The 13612-nt window shown below is 40.6% G+C and overlaps 1 protein-coding gene across 2 annotated transcripts in view; it reads left to right on the top strand.

Moving 5' to 3' along the window:
• The window catches only part of atxn1a (ataxin 1a), an 82823-nt gene that overhangs the window by 59898 nt on the left and 9313 nt on the right, over positions 1 to 13612 (top strand). The window contains exon 3 of one of the 2 annotated variants that reach the window (XM_008331694.3): positions 485 to 605. The gene's annotated coding sequence lies outside the window, so the exon portion shown is untranslated. Of the gene's footprint in view, positions 1 to 484; positions 606 to 7425; positions 10897 to 13612 lie in introns of those variants that run through there. The other variant, XM_008331695.3, reaches the window with a different exon arrangement.

A 13612-nucleotide genomic window follows, 5' to 3' on the forward strand; every position in this document is an offset into this window, starting at 1 on the left:
GTCATATAAAATACAAAAAAATAGATTGAGTTTTGATGTACAAAATTCTACTTTTGAACTAGCTCTTGCATTTGCATGCATTTGTTTGAAATAATTTGAAGTCTTACATGAATATGGAGCGAGTTGTTAAGCAAACAAATTCTCTTTACTGTCAGTGCAGATACTGTATTTTATTGACTGGTTTGCATAATTTCCTACGCCACCTAATTAAATAAACCGTCATTTTCTGCATCAGTAATCACCGCTGAGTGCTTTGTCTACCTCTAACTTTTGCATGTTACCAGTTTTCAAAGAATGTAAATGAGGATTGGCTAATGACGTAGCTAGAAGGGCTGTTTTGTATTAATACCGTCTGATGTTGTAATCCTTCTCTACACTTTGAACTTCCTGCTTATAATCACAACACAGTATGATTTGCACCACTGACAGTAAGTTCATGGAAGACTTTAATTCTGATGTCTTTTGTCATTTTTTTTTCCTTTAGGGATTGCTGAGTCTGTGAGTCAACACGTTGGATTCTGGGTTAGTCTGAAACCCGCTCCATGGGCAGTACCACCTACTGAGAACTTGGGGGGGTTAGTGTTGGAGGAATTGCCTTAAATGAGGTAAGAATTCCCCCTTCTTACTTTAAAAAAACCAGATTTTTTTTTTTGGCAACGTTTTACCAGTTTACTCTGGTTTTGGTCTCTCTATTTTCTTGGAGTGTTATCATTCGGTCTCATTAATTTCCCACAACATGCTGGACTTCTGAACGCACCAAAACAAACACACACAAGAAGCCTTGTTTGTATATTGATTTAATTTTCTCTACGAAAGTCTGTTTTGAACTTCTTGTCGAGCAGGCACAGAGGCATTAGAGCAGCACAATTTTGTGTCTTGTATTCGTGAATTCAACAGAGCCTGAGCCATGCTGATTTCAAGCAGTTAGATTGGAAGTACTCCTTAACTTTTCTGTGTGCTACTACCAGGACACTGTGGTGTCACTGTCTCCTTTGTAAATTGTCTGGGAGACACCAACCTCTGCTGACAGCACAGTTCAATCCTAGACACATTTCTCGATGTGTTTCTAACCTTCAGATTTACTTCACTTCACCTTGGCTTGAGAACACATCCACATATTTTGGGATGAATGTGACAGCCTTAATATTACCTCTGAACTTGAGCCTAATGTAATCAGTTAGCTGCAGTTAGAGGCTGCAGTCATGTTGCTGTTGCAGCTGAAGAGCTCTTGCTCCAACTCTCGTGTTTAATGTGATGTCATTAGCCGTGACATCAAGGTCTTTCAAGCCCCGTGTTTTATTAAAACCTCAGGGCCTTGTCTTGCTGATAAACCTGTCATCCTGTGTCACACTGCAGATGCATGAGAGTCTGTTTGATATAAATGTGAGTGAAGAGGCTGCTCCTCACATGTACGGCAGACAGAGATGGAACCACAGCTTTACCCTCTCTCTCCTGCTTTTAATCAAAGCACGTGACAAGCTTGCGTTTGTGCATATAAAGGTATAAATATACATATAAAGGTAAGGTGTGTGTACACGGCATATATTTTTGTGTATATCAAGGATTTATGTAGGTTCCTGTGTGATGGATATATTTATATTTAATATATATATATAAATATATATCTAAAGGCTTAAATCGAGATGTGTGTTAGATAGATATATGTGTGTAAATATACAAAATATATATGTTTATTTTAGTTTTTATTATTTATTTCTGTGCGTATGTATACATACATACATAAAACTATGTGTACACATATACAGTATATACTGTGTATATATATATATATGGTTACATGCTACAGAGATGAGTGGGGGGGGGGCTTCAGCTTGGTAACTGAGTTTATGTGCTGTGTTTATGCTGTGGTTGGTGAGAAGCATTTTTAGGAAAAGGAAACGCTTATCTGCCTAGCGACAGTGTTTTCCACTACAGTACAAGGCTGAATTAGTGTCTGTCTTTCCCTCCGCAGCAGCAGCAGCAGCAGCCATGTATAGTTGCTAACATATTCTCTATAACACCATCATTGGCAGATCTGAAGGTGTGAAACACCAGTGTCGTTGTCAGCTCTGAAGATAAGGTTGAAGGCTATAGATTAGTAATTTTGTTTTGTACATCTGATCATTTTTTATGTTTCTTGTGGCTTTTTTTTTTTTTGCTGTAGTATTGATTCTGAGTGGAGAAATTCCCTTTTCACTTTATCCAACTGTACTGTGAAGAAGTATTTCTGGGTCAAACACAGAGAAGCACCTCTGATAGCAATTAGGCCTCTTGCAGACATTTTAGACAAACAAATGTTACCGGTTCACGGATTTGAACCTTCTTTGTGATTGATAGCCACTTGCTAGACACGGAGTCAAAAAAATCAATATGTTTTGTCTCTCACTGCACCGTCTTGCATGTTTTGAAATGAGTGTTATTTTCCACTTGCGCCTTTTCTCACAGGAATATTTCACTTTATTGCTGTTGCCGGTATGAACAATAGACATGTGCAACAAACACAGCACTTCAAGATCTCAACTTTTGAGGAATAATTTTGGGGTTTAGCTGTCACACTTTTAGTATCCACTTCACCAACTTCACCCTCCTCCCCCTAAAAAAAGGAAAATAAACATTTTGCTTTTAAATAATGGAAAACTATTGGCTGTAGAAAAAACCTAGATGACATCATCGTGGCCCTTTTCCCTATCTGTTCTAGTTGATAAAGAAGTTCTATGCACATACACATCTTGTCGTGTGTGCAGTTTTACCTACAGATATCTAACACAGGATTTACATTTAATAAACCACTTCAGAAGTAGTTGTTTTTTGACTGTACTGACTGGATTCTGAGCTGTTTGCTTTCATTCTTCACACCATCACACTGTCATTGTCTTGTTGAATCCAGACAGTAAAATGTGTTAAAAAGTGTTGGAGTGTGTGTGTGCGTGTGTGTCACAGAGAGAGATTCTATTCTTAGACTGTTGGGGAAGTCTTGGCTCCCTGGTGTATGGGAAAGTGCTCTTGTAAGTCTTGAACCAAGGCATTCCATTATGCTGTCTTCTTAAAACAGACCAAAAAAGGACTTAATTTTGGTTTGGCTAAAAGAGTCGCAGTCTTGAGAAGCTCACTTCATTCTGTCTACGCCTTCATTAAAAGAAAAACAAAAAAATTTGAAAAAATAAGTTAATTCTGCCAAATCTAATGCTTATAGCATTAGATTTTTAACCCTCTGCTTCTGTGGGTTTGGAAATGACATTGTGATGTTAAGTCATTCCAGGATACAGTCCTCAGTCACTGGTGACTCAGTGTCCAACTTCTAAAAGCTAAACGTCTACTGATGCCGTCTCTGTAGAATCGGTACAAAGAAATGTCCCTGTTTTTACAATTCTCTGTACAGTCGTCAGTGTTTCTGCTCTCTTTACTCTGTGAATCTACATATAAATACACCGGGTCAGTGGTCTTAGAGAGTTAGTCAGGGTTCAAAGGTCTTTGTCCCCTCATGTAACACGGACACTCAACAAGACATCCACAGCTATTGCTGTATTATTATAGCTATTATTATTATTGTTGTTGTTATTGTTACTTTCTTTAACACTGTAATCCAACAACATACATTATATTCTGGTTGTGCAAAGTAATATATATTACTAATCATTTTCCCACTATGGTATAAGTAAAAAAAAATATATATAATGAGTGAATTAATTTCCCTTGCTGAGCCCCTACAGTTATAGCTCAGGCTGGGCCATGGCCCCCGCTTTGGAGTAAAGGAAAGTTTAGGGTACGTGATATATCTTATACCAACAGGGCATACGAAGAAAAACAAAGAGAGAAAGTGAGCAATGATAGTTTAACTATATGCCGACGATCTCTCACCTCTGCATTATTAAATGGAACCCTAAAGGGTTTACTACTGTGAAAACAGAGACATTTAGAAATTAGTTTTTGCTTCACTATGTTCGTTATTTGTGACTCATATCTCTGACATCCTGGTTTACGCTGCATTATTAGGTCTGTGACGGCGGGTGGGCCCGACAGAGCAGAACACAAACTGTAAAAAATGAAGCACACTCCGAGCAGAATTAAATATTAAATTCACAGGCATTGTTATTTTGTTGAATATAATGTGTTTTCTTACAATTACAAATGGCCATTAAAAGACTTCCCACAATCCATTTGTCATATAATGCCTTTAATATGGTTGGTGTTTCCAATCCCTGAGAGCCTAGTTTTTGTGTTTCTTAGACCATGGATGAATCACCCCTCATCTGGGTTAATGTTTTAGTTGTGCATGAAGCCCAGACATTAACAAGAATTTTTATTTTTTATGTCCAGCTGGTGACAGATTTGCAGGATGACAAAAATGTCCAAAGCAGCAGCCAAACAGCCCTGTGTAAAAAGAGCCATTTCCATTAGAACTGTTTTTCCCTTCTGGACCACAGCGGTGGCAACAATCAACGTAGCCGTTCAGGGTTGTTACATACATGTGTAGCGTGTAGCGTAGCATCAAAGAACACGCAACTGGGGGTTTTGTATTTTAGCAAACTTTATTGTTGTCTTCATCATGCAGCGTTTGGTCCCAGGAGGGACCACTCTGCTGGGCGGCATTCAGACACCTGCAGTGTGTGCTGTGGCTGTATAATGGCTGTGTGTGTGTGTGTGAGAGAGAGAGAGAGCGAGCGAGTGTGTGTGTGTGGCAGTGGAATCTGTTTGTTCTTGATGATTGCCCCTGTACGGCTTTGCTGCACTGTGTATCGTGTTTGCTGTTGAGTCTCGGGGGTGTGAAATGTGCATCAGCCTCTCTGTGTGTGTGTGTGTGTGTGTGTGTCTCTGTGTGTGTGTGTGTAAAGCAGAGGGCTGTGATGAATGTGTTTTGAGCTGCTGTCTGCCTGACATTTTTTTGTCTGTGTGCCTCTCTGAAAAGGTGGAACACATTATTCACAGACAAGGACACATGCTGAGCAGTCGCCCACTTCTGCATGGCCCATTCATGCCAATTAGTGCCAGTCGGCCTCTCCGTGCCCATTACAGTGGGGCAGTTCACCTTCACCACACACACACACACACACACGGCAGTATAATTCATTTGTCCTGGAGGTGGTGGACACATACTGTCTGGTTAACAACACTTGTTTGTGGGAGTTTTTTCTCCCACTATTCATGTGAAAGAAAAGATGGTGCTCCTGCTGACGAGCACATCCACAGCAGTATATTTGTGTGCAGGTTTTATTTTAGCCTCATGGTCCCTGTGGTCCGCCACAGTCACACATCCTACACATGCCAGCCTTTTCCCCCAACCAGAGTTTTAACCACTAGGGATCACAATTTGGATAGAACTTCCACAGAGCCCTACCCTGTTCTGTTGTACATGTTCACATGAAGAGGTACTGTAGTAGTAGTAGTAGTAGTAGTAGCAGAAGTAGTCGTAGTTGCTGTTGTAGTAGTAGTAGTACTGTGACATGATTCTTGTTAAAGTGAAGTTATTGTGTGAGGTGTAAGGGCTTAATTAGCCCCCTTGTTTCTGCGGCTGTACACTCCAGAGGACTAGAACATTTCAAGAATTGCTACTAAAGTTGCATTTCAGGTTTTTTTATATATATAAATTTGCATATATGAATTAATTATGGAAATTCCTGCTCCTTTAAGAGAGCCAGTTCTTATGGCTCATCTCACTGAAAAGTGTCATCTCTTCTGGCTCCTAAGTTGTTTTCTGCTTTGTTTTGCTAAAATTAATTTGTAACAAAAAATATTCTTAAAAAAAATAACTATAGTAGAAGGTACATGTGTATCAAGCTGTTTAGAGTGATATAAAAGTGATGATGATAATATATAATAGTATGAAACAAGATTTGAACCTTTAACATACAGTAAACTACACTTTGTCTTTGTTCTATGGTTGGAATAGAAATCTGTATTTTACGTTTAAATGTTAAAATGTTCTTTTAAAATTAAGGCTGGAAGTCAAAAAATCACTTTGTTTAAAAGACTAGTTCAATTAGTGCCATAAATTAACCATGACTATGAATTTTTTTCTATTCATAATAATTTAAGACGAGCACAAAAGTCAAACTGGACCAGAAGCCCTGTTCTAGAAATGCTTTTATTTAATTAGTCTTTCCAAATCTAATTAGGAGTGATTCTGGTGGGAGGAAATCCCTCCTCATTTGTAGCTGGGTACTGTTTATCGCAATCACCTTCATGCTTTGTTCATTTAAACATGCTCTTGAGCTTATTAAAGGAGATGTTAGTGCACAGTGCACGTGAATGTCTGCTATTAAAGAAGCCCTTAATGCAAGTGTTAAGGCAGCCGTGCTGCCGTTATGTCCTTGGATCAGAGAAAACCACTCTGAGCTGATGAGATTTTAAAAGAAACTTGATTGCTCTTACCACGCAAAGTGGACCTTTGAGGTAATAACAGTAGTAATGACAATACATCACATGGTGTTCATGCCACAATGACCTCATCCAGGTCTGTCTTTAACAGTATTTCTTATTATTGGGCCGAGTGGTATGTTTTTATTATATTCCATTTACAATATTTAGGAAACATATTCTTATTTAAGGCTGTGGTAAAGATTAAAGTCATATGTATATATATATATATCTGACATTATATATAATATATATATTGGTTCTTTAAACAAACACACACACAGAGCTAAGCTACTCATTCACATCAAACAGGTTTAATCAGGTATTTAAAGTCAATATTCCACAGCAGGGGTCACTGATATTTGTCAAAGGCCAGAATTTTTCTGGACAGACACCGGGCACTCGAATAAAATTAAATAAAAATCACATTTTTGTCTGACATTAATATTTGATGTTCACTCTGGACTTTAGTCGTGCGCCGGACCCTGTGGCCCAGGACCCAGATTCAGCCAGTGTCCAGCTGATGACCACTGCTTTAAAGGTGTATTCCAAAAGGCTTTTCACAAACTCATTTCTAAGTGGCTTGTTTGCTACTAAATCTACTTTAACATACTAAATGTTGTAATAGGCAAATATTAGTTAAAGTAACCCTTTAGCCTCAAGTATGTTAAACCATGATTGTACTACATATTGCTGTTATAAACAGGCTTTAAATTACTAGCACAAAGTAAAGAAAGGAAACCTCCTTCAGGGGGAAGGCTCAAATTACAAAGCTGTGTTGAAAAAAAAGGTGTAAAATGTGGTATTATGAATTCATCGTTTAGTATTTATTTCAGTATTTCTAGTTTTAAATGCCAACTCGGCTCCATCCCATAATTCTCACTCGCTCTGCTTTATGAGATCACACACATTATTTAAGTCGGATTATTTTGTGTTGAACAAGTGTTTGTGTTGGACTGGAGGTTGTGTGTGTGTGTGTGTGTGTGTTTGGCCGTTTGAATGCCGTGAGTGCTGCTTATACGCTGGTGTTTATTTGTGTGTGTGTTTGTGTGTGTGTGTGCACGTGTGTGTCTTATAGAGCAATAGAGAAGCTTAGCAGTTATTTGCTCATCCATTCCCGTCCCTGCGTAATCCTCCACATGCACAGATGCATACCTCTGTGGGATATAAACGTCTGCATGTGTGTGTGTGTGTGTGTGTTTAGGTCCTTTGTGAATGGGACGTGGCTGAGGCTCGGGGTAACTTCTCACACTCCTGGCAAGTTGACGCAGCTTGGCACAGTGTTTGTGCATGTGAGGGAGTTGAAGTATTTGTAGTGTGTCTGAATGGCCTGTGGTTGGCAGGGCGTTGTTAACACGATTATGCAACGGTAACAAAAGGGTTATGAATGATAGATTGTAAAGGGAACGCGGCCACGGTACGATCAGGGTGTCGTAATAAGGGCGTCGGTCTTGAAGTCTTTTCCTGTGTGTGTGTGTGTGTGTGTGTGTGTGGGGCCATTAGATGGCTCCTCTCCTTGCTATCTCTCAGGCTAGTTCATGCTCACACACTCACACACAATCAAACACACGCCCTGGGAAATATGGCAGGGAGTAGACGTAGATAAACAAGAGAGCTGAGACTCTCACTGACACAGACAGGTTTGTGTGGGAAAGCAGCGACTGCCAGTGTCATAACGGCAGGAGTGAAGTTTGCACAGGCAGCTGAGGGAGCGAGAAAGTCACCGTGAGTGTACGTGTGTGTCTGTGCTGTAGACTGTATACACAGAAGAACATCTTCATGTGGTTCCCTGTTGACTGGCTCTGAGTCTATTACCTGTTTAAAAATTAAGAAATGCTGTTTTCCTACACATGCCCAAAGTATAATTTAGGAGTGCAGCAAGTAGAGAGGTATGAACTGTCTCACCTCCTTATATAAATAACTACTGCAACACGACAGGCACAGAAAAAACAGATAATAACACTGGGGTTTTTTGGTGCTGCTTTTCCTTTGTAAATAATAATAAAAAAGGTCAAATAAAGTTTTGTCGTAATACGCAATACTGGTAAAAAGGTAACTGGAAGTCTGAAGTTTGGAGAAAAAGATTTTGAAATGATCTATGTCAAATTGTGTGCAGGGGGCGCTCTTCAATGCTTTCTCCATGACTGCATTGGGACAGTCTCTACTGATAGTTTAGATAACAGGGATAACAGGACAATGGATGATAAAAAGCTTGGATGAGAAATGCAGGTGAAATGATGTCAGTGGTATGGGGTCAAAGAGGGTTTTTTTTTACCTCTCTCTCCTTGCCTCTCACTTGCTCTCTGCCTCGCTCTGTCTTATAAACACACACCCCCACAATGAATTATGATTAAATGCAGTGCATCTTCTGCTGGTTGCCAGGGAAACAGACAGATGCTTCACTGGACTTTGAAACTACAGTCTAGTCTGGTTTCTACTTAGAAAAAATATCTTTTTGTTCATAAGTTTCAGTCTTAAAATCAGAGAAAAGAGTTTGAAGAGTTTGTTTATAACTAAAACATCTACCATTAAAGATTGAGTTTGAAACATTTCCCAACAAGTGCATGATTTTGTTTCAAAACAGGAAAGGAATTTTGCAATTTGTGGCATTTTTATTGTTGTACAAAAAAAAGGGAACTGCTCCATAACATGAATAACAACTCATCATCTGATAAAAGCAGGCTTCTCCTCGTCCTCAGGCCACTTCAGAGTTAAGTTGTTTAAAAAAAAATCTCCAACGCAGCAGAAGTTGGATCATGAATATCTGAAGTTTACACAGGAATGGTATCAGGCTGACAGGAAGGCAGAGTTACACAAACAGGATGTGTTTTAGTGCATATTTAGATCCAGTCAGTCTGCTGGGAATCATTTAAATTTCCCCAGCGCGTGCGTGTGTGTGTGTGTTTGTTTGCGTGTGCGCTACAACTCATAGGAAGCATATTTCATCTAACTTTACCCCTCAACGATATTTTAACTAGGTCAGCGAACTAATGTGGATACACTGCTGCGCACTGTCAGTGTGGCATCTAGTGGTGGACTAGAGGAAGCGCAGCTTTTATTAAATCTCGGCATATTGTAGTACCCAATTGAATTTAATAAAGAGGAGAAACCTTGGATCGAAAAAACGACTGTTATTGATTATGACGTGGAACATGTTTGTGTGTGTGTGTGTGTGTAAACCATTTATTATAATTATTTGCCTGTAAGAAAAAAAACATCTATAAGAGATTCTACTCACTGCATCTCTGAATGTATCAGCTCTATACTTAAAGTTCAGATAAAAAAAAATGTGTCTTTTACAAAAGGCTCCTTTAGGGGACGCTGTTGTATGACTCACTCCTGTCATCTGGACCAACTTGTTGACCAGTTTCCCAGTTGTCACTTTGAATTTTGTACACACTTTTTATCTTATCTTCCTTCATAGCTCTTAGAAATGACAACATCCGTTTTATTTTTTGACCTTGTTTTTGGAACACAGCGTTGCTATGGTCACAGATGTCAGTGTCCAGTGTTCAGTGTTCACTAAAAGGTCAGATCCCCCATAATCTAGACTCTGTTTTTTTTTTTTATTCCAGTTTTCATGTAACATGAAAACATCCTGACTGAAGCTACGGGGGCTGCAAAGAATTCACAACCAATTCATGTTATTGTTGTGATAGTCCATCAGGAACTTCTGTTATGTAACGTAATTATCAACATGAAGTTATTCCCACAAGTCACTCTTTCATGCTGTGTTACCTCACTCTAATATGTACCGCTCACTCCTCTTCTCTCTCCCACCCACAGCTCCACTCTCTGCCCTCCTTGTTCTGACACTCCCTCTCTCTCTCTCTCTCTCTCTCACACACACACACACACACTGCCTCTCTCTCTCTCTCTTTCTCTTTCTCCCTGCCACTCTCTTTCTAAGCTTGTAAGCGGTCTCTGGGCACACAGCCAGCTGGCGTGCGTGTGTTTTTTGAATGAATACCTGATGAAGTTGGCCAGGAAAGCAACTATGGGAGGGGCTCTGTGTGTGTGTGTGTGTGCGTACGTGCGTGCGTGTATGTGTGTTAGGAGACAGTGTGTGAGCTCTGGCTCGCATTCAGCCTCTTGCATAATACACTTTGGAGCTCTGCATGCGGGACTCCCTCCCTGTGGGCGTGAGCGAGTGTGTACTCCAAGTTCTGTGAGTGAGTGAGAGAGTGAGGAAGAGAGAGGGAGGAAGAGAGAGGGAGAGGGAGATCACCTGAGTCCTGTGTGTCACTGGTGGTGAGGGAGCTTCCTGCCCCACTGTCAAGATTTAGGAGCCGGCTGTGTGGCTCAGTGTGCGTCTGTGTGTGTGCGCGTGGTTGTAGTTGTGTGTGTGTGTGTTTGCAGCACATGTACACCGACTCTGCTTGGGATTTTCCGCTTAAGGCAGAGGGAGTGAGAGAGACAGAATGAGATTCAGGGCAGTTTACTAGAGACACGACAGAGCAGGAAAGAAAGAAATGAGAGAGGAGGAAGAGAGAGGAAGAGCGAGAGAGCATGCAGCAGAATGGAGCACCTCCTGCTTTCCTTGTGAGTACACTTCACACAGTTTACTCCGAGTGTGTGAAAGAGTCTGCTGAATAGCCGTTTGTTGTATCGGAGTATGTCATGTGTATTTGTGTACTGTATCTGCCCTACTTTAGATACAGTCGTCACTGAAGCCTTCAGCCGTTTGATTGGAGCTCTTTCTCCTCTTCTCTCCTCTTCTTTCTCTCCTCTTCATTTATTTATTTTTTCTTATTTTCTCTTCTCTCATCTTCTCACCCTCTTCTTCTTTCTTCTTTTTTTCTTCTCCTCTTCTCTTCTCTCCTCACATTTGCATTCCTCCTTTCCTAGCCCCAGCTCCCTCTCTTTTTGGCTATTTTCTCTGCCAGACACTAACCCTTCTGTCACCCGTCCAAGCTCAGGGTTGTGGAGGGGTGAGAAAATGCAAGTCATGCATTACAGCCCGAGTATTTGGTTTCTGAAAAAAACTGTCTCTCTTTTTACACGCAGTCATTACTTTCCTCTATCTCTGCCCCCTCCCCCCCCACACACACACCCCCGTGTAACTCCTCACCATTCTCTCTTCTCCCATTTTGCCTCTCTTTCTCCCATCCTTGGCTAACTCCCTGTCTCCATCTGTCAGTGGCAGATACATTACACTCCACCACTCTACTGTAGTGCTGTGCGTGTGTGTTGTGCTGTGTTGTGTGTAATCGCTCGCTGAGAGTGAATAAAATAGCAGCCTTGTCAGAGTTCCCAGTCTGGCAAGGATCCCGGTGCCATGCACGCACACACAGTGGCACACACACACACACACACACACACACACACATACTGTGTGAAGAACACAGAATAACAAGGGCCGTGATAACACAACAGAAGGAACATAAAGGATGAAACAGAGAAGTAAGAGCCTGCAGCAACTGTTTTCCTCTTGCACTATATTTAGCCGTGAGATAACACATCACGATGGACTTATCCCTCTGATCGTGATTACGATTATGACTGAGCAATCACAGGGTGGCGTGTACACACGTCTATGTTTCTTCAGCACTTAAACCAGTGCACATGCAGACAGAGTAATGATCACGGTCCACTGTTATCTTGTATTCAAACATGTATTTCAACGGAGCTGTTAATCTGATCCTTAAAGAGACACCAAACTCTGAATTTATGTTTTATTTATGTTGCTTTCCAGTTACTGCAAAATTTTCCTCAATTATAAATTAGTTCCATTGTTAATGCCGACGCTGGGTAGATGACGGGCTGCTGTGTAAAAACACTTAAGCACTGAAGCAGTACTGCTTGGATACAAATAAAGGATTTATACACGGTGGATAAATAATGTATGTCGCATATGTTGAAGTGCATTAGATGTAGAAAATGGTTTTGTAGTTGGACCATTTACCATCACTTCAGTGTCTTCAGTGCTGAACATCGATTGGTGAAAAGTCCATTTGGAAATGTGTACATGTTGTACATAAGGATCCATTCAGGACTAGAACCACTGACATTGGTTTTTATGGAAACATTCTATTCTAATCTATTTGATTTAAATCTAATTCACTGTATTCTAATCCATTGTACTCTATTCTAATACCGTCTAATCTAATCTATGATTTTCTACTATTCTATTCTATTCTTGAAAACCCACATTCAAGATGTACAGAAAGGGAAAACTCCAGTCAATGTAGTTTGGGGTCTTTTTCCTGATTGGTCCTTTAGCCAACCACACGCACCCACAGTATATACACATAATTATGCATCCCTCATCACCTTACCCTGACCATTATGTATCCCTAATGTTACATTTACATTTACATCTGTGTTAATCCCCACCTTCACCTGGGCCTAGTTCTAATCCCAAACTAAATCTAAATCTTAAACCGCTGTCCTAGTGGGAGCCAGAGAAATGTCCCCACAATTATAGCTATACCTGAATCATACTCACTCACTCACAACCACACCCTCACACACACACATACGCACACACACACACTATGGCAGGGGGCAACAGAGAAAGAAAAAAAGCGAGCAAGGGGCAACAGAGAAAGAAAAAAAGCGAGAGAGACTGAGCTCTAAGCACATGGAGGACAGACAGCTTGGGTTACAGGCCATCTGATACACACACACACACACACACACACATAGAGACTGACAACTCAGCAAGATACTGGTGACATAGCTCCTCAGTGAATGTGTGTTTGAGTGTCAGTTTCAGTGAAGCCATAATCTCTTTTTGTAATGTAGGTCAAACAGCAGCCCTCAGTCTCTCCTTCACTCTCTCTCTCTCTCTCTCTCACCCCGGTCCATTGCGGTCTTTGTCTCGTGTACCCTCGTCACCCCTCATCCCTCCCACCTCTGTGTCTTTTTAGACATTTCCAAATCCAAAATGCTTCTCTGACGATTCTACGCTCCAGAAGAGTTGACGCTCCCAGTTTTATTTACTCTTTTTGTTCTGCCTTGATCTCCTTCCAAGCCCTGTTTGTTTTCTCACACAGCTACAGGAGAAAATGAAGTACTCACTGCCTGTCACTGAAGTATAACTGCATGTACTGTATGTACAGACTCAATCTGTCCTATTATCAATGGTAGCTCATTAACTTATTTACAATTACATATTTACAATTTAATCTACAGCCACCAACACTACTCCTTTTCCTGACACCTTTTTTCAAACTAAGCTTTGTAGCTAAAATCCGTAAACATTCTCACTTGTGTCTTTTTTTTCCATACCTGTCTGTACTGAAATTGCTGAGTG

Source organism: Cynoglossus semilaevis, chromosome 18 (assembly GCF_000523025.1).
Source record: "Cynoglossus semilaevis isolate Cse_v1.0 chromosome 18, Cse_v1.0, whole genome shotgun sequence".
Lineage (NCBI taxonomy): Eukaryota > Metazoa > Chordata > Actinopteri > Pleuronectiformes > Cynoglossidae > Cynoglossus > Cynoglossus semilaevis.